The sequence below is a fragment of the Ochotona princeps genome, chromosome 2 (assembly GCF_030435755.1).
Source record: "Ochotona princeps isolate mOchPri1 chromosome 2, mOchPri1.hap1, whole genome shotgun sequence".
NCBI lineage: Eukaryota > Metazoa > Chordata > Mammalia > Lagomorpha > Ochotonidae > Ochotona > Ochotona princeps.
The window spans coordinates 111,041,170-111,052,137 of NC_080833.1; positions in this window are offsets into that span (position 1 = coordinate 111,041,170).

Sequence of the window (10,968 nt, forward strand, 5' to 3'; positions counted from 1 at the left end):
TGACATGACTGCCTAGGGCCCCCACCCAAATGTTTGTCTAATGTGGCAAACAGAAATGGTGACAGAAAGCTCCCAACCTGAGGTCAGAATCTGTTTCTGTAATAGTACTGGAGGTTTTCCTTATCACTCTATTCTGTCATCAGAGCCAAGAGTTTCCCAATAGATGCTTAAATAGATGCTCCTCTGGTTCCTCAATTTGCCATGGGTACTTCTGTGTGAAAATACCCTGAAAATACCCATAGTGTATTGTGCAGTGACTGGGCAAAAAGCCACAGCAAAAATGTAGCTGGACACAGCTGGTTTTCATGGCAAAAGAGAAAGAACTAATGACTGGGAAAGAAAGGGAAATAGGATGACAAGTCTTAGTCAGCCAGGAGGTCACTGACATTGACAGTGAAGATGGGAATGACTACTCAGTATTGTTAGTGTACTAAATGATACTGAGTTGTTACTTTTCATCAGTACTTCATGTTACAAGTAATGGTTCAACATGTACTTTAGAGAGAAGGGATTCAGTGACTTTCCAGTTGGACATTAAATACTGAATAGACACATGAAGACCACAATGTTGTTACATGTCTACATGATCTCCTGCAGTACATAGAGAAGCCCAACGCAGATCTGTTCAGGAGATAAAGAAGCTACTCTGTGCCTGTAGCAGGAAAACAAACAGAGATAATAATCCAAGTACCAACCTACATTTCAGCTTATTTCTCAGAAGAACAACATCATCTCCAGAATTTACTGTGTTTTTGTAGCTGGTTGGCAGAGCATAGGCACTAGCCTCAGATGTTAATAACTTTTCTCTGAGATCCTCAACCTGGTGTTAACTATTGGCCATCTGGGAGCACAAGTCCTGGTTTTCTAGGAGGTTCATTTCTACCTTAGGACCCGATGGAACACTGGAAGAACCATGCTGATGGTTCTGGCAGTCAGTAGATCCAGGGTCTGGGTGACAGAAAAACAAACTTTATGGAGTAAATCAGACCAAGTCAAAGAGCTTAGAGAAGGACTGATAACCGGTGGTGATGGCTGTCATTGTTGACTTACTGTAAAGAATTACTTGATCAATATCCAACAACACTTGAGAGTTCTTAATCACACAAATCAGGATTATGTTGCTGTACCCTGAGCTAATGGCACTGCTGGTAGCAATGTGGCCAACAGAGGGAGGAAAGGAGGCTCCAGTGTGCTACATAACAGTGTAGAGTTGATGTAGTAGTATTAGAATATAGAGGGTGTCCTGGAATCTCAAAGCCCCCTGCTTTTCAGTAGGCCAAGCCAGACATAAGAAATACATAAGATTTTGCAGCTGCTTCTGTACTTCAGCACAGATAGGAACCATCCTCTTATCCTCCATTCTCACTGGTTGTAAACACTTGTACTGATTTCATAGATCCATTTCTTTTACAAATCCCATTGTTCCTTCTCTCTGTGTTAGAGTTTCTCAACAAATCTTACTTTTTCTGTCATGTTACCAGGTTGAAATGCTAGGGCATATCTTCTGTATTTTTACACATGCAAATGTTTTATCAGATAAAGGGCTAGCAGGGTGTTTGCATAGTTGTTAATCTGTATCTTAGGACACCTGTATCTACAATTACAATGCTTGGAATCAAGTCTTGGCTTTGTTGTCAATTCCAGCTTCATGCTGATGCATACCTTGGTAAGTGGCAGTGGATGGCTCAAGTAGTTGTTCCTTTGCTACCTATGTGGGACATCCAGATTTAGTTCCTGTCTCCTGTTATGGTTTTGTCCAGTACCTGACATGTTGGGCTTTTGGAGAGTGCTAAGGTGGATGATAATTCAGTTTGGCTGTATTTCAAAGCAATAAAACATATAAAGCAATTTGAGATTCTTTACCAAAAAGGTTGAGTTACAGAAAGAGGGTGACAGTGTTAGATTTTCCATCTGCTAGTTTTATTCCCACAAGACCACAACAGCCAGGACTAGTAAAATCTGAAGCTAGATTCCAGAACTTTATCCAGGTCACTCACATAGATAATAGGTTCAAACACTTAATCCATCTTTTGCAGCCCTCCAATGTGCATTAGCAATGACCTGGACTGGAAGACAAACAGCAGGGATTGAAACCTATGCTTATAAGGAATGCTAGTGTTTGTCTTGTTTCAGCATTGCCTGTGTCAGTGATGCTACTGTTGTGACTTTAAACTATGTCCCTCTTCCAACTTTTCTTGTTGTGGTCTAGCTGGTGATTGGTAATTATTACTCTTGAAGACAAATGGTTTGTAACTGCATACCTTGGGTCTTCTACAGATGAATAGAGGACTTCTGGAAAATTGCCACAGGGATAGTCCCCTTTTTGGAGATGGGCGTTCCTTGGACTTCAGAAATGGCTTCACTTGATTTATTCCTACACAGTGGCAGGGATCCTTTTTGTGCATCTGGGACTTCTACTATGACACTGGGCATGAGGGGGGGCTATTGGGCCCCTGGTGCTGCGGATGTTGAGGCAGGCACCAGAGCTGATGTGGAGCCACAGAGTTGCACACGTGATTTCAGTGGCCTTAACTCTTTCCTACCACAATTGGCCTGGTCACCATCTGCGTTTGTCTGTTTAAAGCCCTCACTCTGTTTCTGATTCCCTTCCACTACTCCTGGTGTTGTCATCACAAAACTTCCCATACAGTTTTTATTTTTCCTTACTGTTTTGTGTGTGCTTACAGCACTGGAAGGTGGACAGTGACTTTTGTAGCTTTGGATCACATGTAAATCAATATGATCTGAGAATCTGCTCATTCTCTTCCTGTCTGCACCACAGCTCAGTTTCACATTACCGCCCACACTTGGAGCTGTCATTCTGGTCACCACCACTGCATCACCTTCAAAGGGCAGGGGAGTCTGTGCCTTTCCTTGGCCTCTTGATGCTTCCATATTGTCCTCTGTCAGAAGGGCTGTGTTTTCCCAGGTATCATGTCAGCTTCTGCCACAGGCATCTTCCCCTTTTGTAGTACCCACAATCTCCTAGAAATGATGTACTCCTGAAAATGGAATCCAGTTCTCATTGTATCTGGGTATCTTCGGACTTTTTTTACTAGTGAAAATTGGATGTGAATTCAGTGATTGCCATTCCTATTGTCATTTGCTCATTATTTAGCTTTTGGGAATTGATGTTGTCAGATGTTCTTCTGGTTGTGTTTTTGGTCCCCCTTGCACTTTTTTTTTAAAGATTCATTTTATTTTTATTGCAAAGTCAGATATATAAAGAGAGGAGGAGAGAGAGAGGAAGATCTTTTGTCCAATGATTCACTCCCCAGGTGACTGCAATGGCTGGGGCTGCACCGATCTGAAGCCAGCAGCCAGGAGTTCTTCCAGGTCTCCCACACGGGTGCAGGGTCCCAAGGCTTTGGGCCATCCTCAACTGCTTTCCCAGGCCACAAGCAGGGAGCTGGATGGGAAGCGGGGCTGCTGGAGCTAGAACCGGCATTCATATGAGATCCTGGCACATTCAAGGCGAGAACTTTAACTGCTAGGCCACCGCATCGGCTCCCCTCCCCCCCGCACTCTTTACCAGAAACTGCTTGCTGTATTCCCCAGAGAGTGTCTGGCTAGATGAACTTTTCAGGCATCATTTCCTTTAATGAGCTGTCCATGGCCTTCCCCCACTCAGTATTCATATATTCATAATCTATTTACTGTAATTCAATGTTTTTAGATTAATGCAACTTCATAAAGTAGGTTTTTTTTGTGTGCGTGTCTTTTGAATTCCTTTTGCAAACATTGCTTCTGGTAGACATTTGCTTATAGCACGTGTTTCATTGAATGAATTAATGACCTGGTACCTGAGTGAACCTCATGCTCTTCAACCTTTATTTTTATTATTATTATTTTTTAAATTTTATTTTATTTCTTTTTTTAAAAGATTTATTCATTTTATTACAGCCAGATATACACAGAGGAGGAGAGACAGAGAGGAAGATCTTCCGTCCAATGATTCACTCCCGAAGTGAGCCGTAACGGGCCGGTGCACGCCGATCCGATGTCGGGAACCTGGAACCTCCTCCAGGTCTCCCACACGGGTGCAGTGTCCCAATGCCTTGGGCCGTCCTCAACTGCTTTCCCAGGCCACAAGCAGGGAGCTGGATGGGAAGTGGAGCTGCCGGGATTAGAACCAGCACCCATATGGAATCCCAGCACGTTCAAGGCAAGGACTTTAGCCGCTAGGCCACGCCACCAGGCCCTATTTCTTATGTTGTTTACTTAGTTAACAAAGATTCATGGTATGAGGACCACAACCATTGTGAGGAGGGTTGTGGCATGGGGAAACTAGGTGGGACAAATGCTTCTAATTTTTCTGTGCCTTCTCCTGTAGCAGGGAGGGGGAGGAACATAGGCAAAGGGAGGGCCCTCTCCTCACAGCTACCAAACTACATCATTACCCTTGAGGTCATCTTAGACACCCCGATATGGAGAAGAATGCTCCATGGGTATTGCTTAAGTGGTTTGGACAGTTCTGAGGCATTGTGCTTTCATTGCTCTAAGGTTGGAAAAAAAAAAAAAACCTTCCAGGGTTTGTCGGCTGATGAAATCTACCCCAATGCATCTATGCAGACACACACTGCCAATGGTCAGCCAGGAGAGTTCTAGAGACATGCTGTTTGCCATACTCTGACATGGTACTCAATATTTTCTGCAAGTCTATGTGAGCTTGTTGTTCTGTCCCCCATATGCATCTAGGTAGGCATTCTGTCCACTGCACAGGCATCAGCATTCCAGGAAGCCCAGTCCCAACATATGCATTCCAAGGGCAGACCCCAAGTCCTATGATCCCCCAAATCTTCCCTGTGGCTGGTGTTTTTTTTTTCTAAAGATTTTATTATTATTGGAAAGCCGGATATACAGAGAGGAGGAGAGACAGAGAGGAAGATCTTCCATCCGATGTTTCACTCCCCATGTGAGCCGCAACGGGCCAGTACGCGGCAATCTGATGCCAGGAACCTGGAACCTCTTCCGGGTTTCCCATGCGGGTGCAGGGTCCCAAAGCATTGGGCCGTCCTCGACTGCTTTCCCAGGCCACAAGCAGGGAGCTGGATGGGAAGTGGAGCTGCCGGGATTAGAACCGGAGTTCATATGGGATCCCGGGGGTTTCAAGGCGAGGACTTTAGCCGCTAGGCCACGCCGCCGGGCCCGTGGCTGGTGTTTTGAATTCAGTGGTCTAGTTGGGGTATCCCCCAAGAAACCTCACCTGGGGTGAGTCAAGACCTAACTCTTAGATGTAGCAGTCAGTACAAGGTCTGGTTCAGTTCATCACCTGCATCAACCTATGCATACACTGGTGATTGTATTTATCTGGTCAGTTCCATTCCAAATCCCATGTGCTATACAAACCAACGGGTGCTGTGCACCAGCCCAACCCAGCCTGTCACAGACCTGGCCCCATTGAACATGAGGATGAACCACATCCTCTCTAACCTTTGATCTCAGAGCTGCTAGAGGGATTTGACTGTTCAGAGTCCTTCTTATGTCCTCTTTCCTTGACTATCCTGGAGACTTAGCTGCTGGTAAGCATTTGTCATCAAGAACATAAGAGTCTCTGAACTTAAAATTTGTTCTTCTTTTGGCTCCTTCACATTTTTTTGCTCCCTTGACTTCCCCTCTTCTATTGAGAAATCCCAGTACTTCCTTTTTGACACACACGGCTGTTCCCTAAATGTGGTGATCCTCAGAATCAGACTGCCAGAGCTTGAGTATTTGGGAACCTTTCTCTCATCTCTCTTGATTCAGTTTTCTCAGTGTCTCCTCTGAGAGGACTTCCCCGAAGAACTGACCTTGTGCGAAGTGCAAAGGTTATAGCAGGGGCGAGCATTTAGCCTGGTGGTCAGGAGGCTGATTAAAATCTCTTTTTCTTAGAACTTTTGGAGATTTTTCTGGGGAGTAAGCCAAACCACAGGAATTGCTGTCTCTCAAAAGAAATTTCCCTCAGTTGCAGAAGCAATCTCTGTGTGGAAGCTGTTTTTATTTCCTCAGCATTCCCTCACTGGTGATGAATTTCCAGGGATGAAACTAGACCGTGTGCATCTCAGCTAGCCCGACAACAAGAACTTGGTGTTTGGTGAATGAATCTTCCATGCTCCTCCCATGTCAGCTGCTGAACTAGGCCCCTTCCAACTGTTCCACTTGCTTTCTCTTTTAGTCTCCTCCTGACAATGGTTACCACAGTATCTCTCTTGCTTCATCCTTCCCTTATTCATTCTGTGTGACTTGGACAGACTGCTAGCTTTGTGGGATGCTTCTGGGGGGTTCTGCTGATTGTGCTCCTGATCCTGGTTATTGAACTATTCCTTTAGATGATATGTGAGAAGCATGAAAATAATAAGGCAATTGGAAGAGACAGGGTGGCCCTTCCCAATAGTTCCCTGACACTCTGCAAGTCACTACAGCTACATTGTGCTTCCAGGGAGTGGTCCCTGCAGAGGAGATGGTGAGGGTAAACATATTCTTGGGTTCACAGTCTCTTTGGCATAGAACCAGCTTCCAGTCTTTGTATGACCGAAGCATCCTTGCAGGAAGATCACAGGGTTGATGATGGTGGCCTCCGCTATGCACAGCTGATGAAGCAGGAGATTCAGGAAGGCAAGGACAATGTGAGAGCTGGACACTGATTTGTTTCTGAAGGTCTAGTTCTGGGCTTCCCAGGAATCTGTTGTTTACATCTCTTTTTTTCACTGTTATGCAATAGCAGAATTTTCAACTAAGGGAATTTACAATTGCTATGTAATACTTTGGTAATTCAAGGTCATTTCAGTTGCTGTTTTTTCTGTGCAGGTCACTTTGAGGCCTCTCTATCTCTCCACCGCTCTACTTACCCTCTGTCTTGCATTCCCAGGGTGGAGGTCAACAACTGTTCATAACTGAGGCTGGGCCATGAAGATCATTCAATTGTTGGAAGCAAATTTCAGCACTGCTGCTCATCTGCACTCTGAGCCAGATGCCAGTTGGCCCTTCCTTTTCTGGGTCTTGTCCAAGCCCAGCTGTACTTGTCTGCCTTAACTGGAGCTGTTAGTCACAGCTCCTCAAGCTGCCCAGGCCTATTACTCCCTCCTGCCTTTCCCAAGCTGCGCTCTCAGGACCCTCATGCCTGCATGTTGAGGGCTCTTCTTTGGTGTTGCTGTGACTCCAGATGCCTTCCCATAGACATTGCTAATCCTCACTGCCTATGCTGGGTCACTGATATAGGTCTTGGTGAGCACATGAGCTCTGGCATGAGACGTTGTAGGAGTTTTGACTTTGTGGGAGGAACTTGCTTCTCGAACCTGAGCTGGAAATTGGTGGAGGCAATATGGGTATTTGGAACTTGCTAAGGAGTTGCCTGAAAAATTCGTTTGTAGACATTGTATGGGGCTCCCTTGGTAGCATTAGCTGGTACATGTCTCAGTGTATGTGTGTGTGTATGTGTTGTTGTTGTTGGGGATGTGTCTACTACTGGCTATACATCATTGTCAGAGCCCGTTTTCTTTACCATGTGTGTTAGTGTGACTCTGCTGCAGCTTTAGCTAGTGGATTATAAACCTTCTTGGTAGGCAAAGAAATTATATTCTCAGTCCTTCTCAGATTTCTCTTTCCCAGTGAGGGCCCTGGGAAGCACCATCAGGAACTGCCTTAACAGCCTTAAGTCACCCTAACCTCTGAGAGGGGAAATCAGTAGTGAGAATGAGTGTTCAGTGTCACTTTGTGTACCTTGACTTGGGCTCTGATGGGTGATGCTGTGGGAAGGTGTGACCCAGTCATCTCTGCCTCTTCTACTGACTCTCAGTCCATGAGCTTACTGGCTCAAAGCCCTAATTCAGTCTTGCCATTGCTCACTTGCCTAACTCTGTCTAGTGTGGTTAGTGACTTCCCTTGACCTTACCTGACAAAGAGGTTTGAGCTGGGGCTTTCGCCTTATTGTCTCTTACTGGCTGAGGACCTGTTGTGGTTTGTGCAGACCATGCTGTGTGGATGCTTCTCTTGTGCATGTGGTCTTGACTGTGTTGTGTCTTCTGTCTCCTGTCTTTGACTCTGGTGCTTGCATCGTCATTAAACTGATTCTGGTGAGTTAGTAGCCTAAGTCTCTAGGGTCTTCTGGTTCAGCTGAGCTTCCTCCACAAAGCAAAAGTCTGAGCAGTGATCCTGCTAAGAGTCTGAACATTGTAATCTAGAACTAGACGCCTGCTGATGGTGCACAAGTTAGTGTGGGGCAGAACAAGGCTCTGGATCTGACTTCTTTATCTCAGACTGTAAACTTGAAGATGTGAAAAATGCCACAGACTCATTTACTTTCCAGGTGACCCCTCATGGCTGGATATCAATGCCCACTAGTCCAGTAAAAGAAGTATCCATTGATACTTCCCCAAAAACCTTATGCAAAAACCCACCCGTCAGACAGACACAACCCCCCAAAATGAAGAAAATAAAATTGAAAAAGAGAAAATTAAAATACAAAGAAAAAACGATGGACTTTTCAAGCTTATGTTAAGCCAGGTTTTGTCTCAGGTACCTTGTAAGTATAATTTCTTTTAATTTTTATAAGACTCTTACAGGGATAGATGTCGTAATGCCCATTTGAAAAGACAGGTCATCAATGTCCCAAGATAATTATCAGCAAAACAAAGTCTTAAAGTCACCATTGATTAAGTCCCAAGTACACATCTTATTGCTTCTTTACATGATCACTGAAGATGTTGAATACTGGAGCATCTGATGAGAGTATCCTGCATTTATTTCTCTTCCAAAAAGCCTGGCCTGTGAGTCTCGTGTGCCAACTCAGATTGAACTCACGGGTAAGGGAGAAGCTTGTGGCTGAAAGAAGAACTTCTGCTTAGGCAGACAAGGGGCCCTGTGGAGTCAAAAGTCCCTGAAAAAAGGGACCTTGCACTTTGGGCCTCATGAAGTGGTCAGACAGAAGATATTTCTGAATCTTGGGTCTTTGTGTAGGTTCTTTCTTCTCACTATAATCTGTGTCAACATTGCCACATTCTCCCTTGCAATATTACTCACAACATTGTTCAATGAGCTTTGCTTAACTTCCTCATCTAAACCTTTGTCCTTTTGGTGAAGCAGAAATTCCTGTTTTACAGATGGGGAAGTAGAACCAGAGATACTGAGTTATCCTTGTGTGTTGAGGTCTTCCCAGCATAAGTGGTCGAAATATGATTTGTGTCTTTAGTAAATTATAAGTCTCCTCATTATGACTCCTCCTTCTCCCTCATCTAGAGGTCACATCAATCAATCTGCTCCACTGGATTATCTGTCGTTGAAATTTTTGTATATCTTCCTCCTGTTGTTCCCTTAATCCTATAATGGTTGTTTTTTCTGTATCAAGGTGGAAGCCCAAAGAATACCCAGATGTTATCTGAGTATGTCTGTGAAGGTTTTGACAGAATAGTTAAATATTTGAATTATGAATGGGTGGCATTCAACCCGTGGAGGGGACAGAACTGAGCAAAAAAGCAGAAAGTGAGCTATCTGACTTCCTCTGGTTGAATTGAGATAGTTTTATCCTGCTGGACACTGGCTTCCTGTTCTCAGGCTTGCAGATTCAGACAGGGATTTATACCACTGGTTTCTTGGACTTAGATGAGGTTGGACAGGAATTACTCCACTAGCTCCCCTGGGTCTCTCTACCTTTTACCCAGCTAGCCTGCTCAGCTCCATAGTTGAATGAGTCTGTTAGATCTTTTTCTGTATGTCTATATACACCGTTGGTTCTTTTTCTCTGGGGAGAAATGATTCCACTACAGCAGAACAACGTCTACATTTCCACCTGCAGTGTATAAAGATTTCTTCCTATCAACTTCAGTTCCTGCTAATTCCCAATTTATTGATTATAGCCACTCTAGCAGGCATAAAGCAACATTTAATTGTGGTTTGATTTACATCTCCCTAATATCAAATGAGATGACATTAATAATATTCATTTTGATCATGTTTGCATCTTCTAGGGAGCAATCTCTTTCTCTAATTATTTTTATTTAATTATTTAGACACACTAGACAGTTTTTATTTATTTAAAAGACAGAATTAGAGAGAGAGAGAGAGAGAGAGAGAGAGAGAGATCTTATCTGCTGGCTCACTGCCCAAATGACTGCAAGAGCCCAAAGCTTGGGCCATCTTCTGCTGCTTTCCCAGGTGCATTAGTAGGTTGCTGAATTGGAAATGGAGCAGCCAGAACTAGAACTGATACCCATATGGGATGCTAGCACTACATGGATGCTTTAGCTGCTATGTCAGAGCACAGACACTGAATTATTGTTTTTAAACATTTATTTAATTTTTTTGAAAGGCAGAATTATAGAGTGAGAGAGAGGGAGAAACACACAGAGTTCTTCCGTTTGCTGGTTCACTCCGAAATGACTATAATTGCCAGGACTGGGCCAGCCAGGGACAAGGCCAAAGCCAGGAACTAGGAGCTTCTTCTAGGTTTCCCACATAGGTGGCAGGGGCTGAAGGACTGGGCCATCTTTCACTGCTTTTCCAGGTACATTAGCAGGGAGTTAGATTGGAAGTGGAAGTAGAACAACTGAGACTTGAACCACCCACATGGGATTCCAGCATTACAGACTGTGGCTTAACATGAAATGTGACAACACCAGCCCCCTTCTGTTCAAATTCTCCGTGATTGTTATGGTGGTGGTAGTCAGTTATTTGTCTCATGACAACTTTGAATGTTTGTTGTGTAGCAGTCATGGTTTCTGGCCAGTTAACATTTGCCAAAGTAACCACTTAGGGGAGGAGACAGTTGAGAAATATTGCTGGTCTGGCCAATGAAGGCAGGTTATGCCTATCTGATCAGGTACTAAGCACCAAGACATGTGCTTTGTGGTGTGTTCTGGTGGGATGCCACAGCCTAGTTTCTCATAGGGTTACCTATGGTTGTGGGACCCACTGTGTTCCCTATCAAGCTTCATTTTCTTGGGATATTGTCTGTTGTCTAATCAGCAGAGTACAAGTGCTTTCATTCCCTTTCTT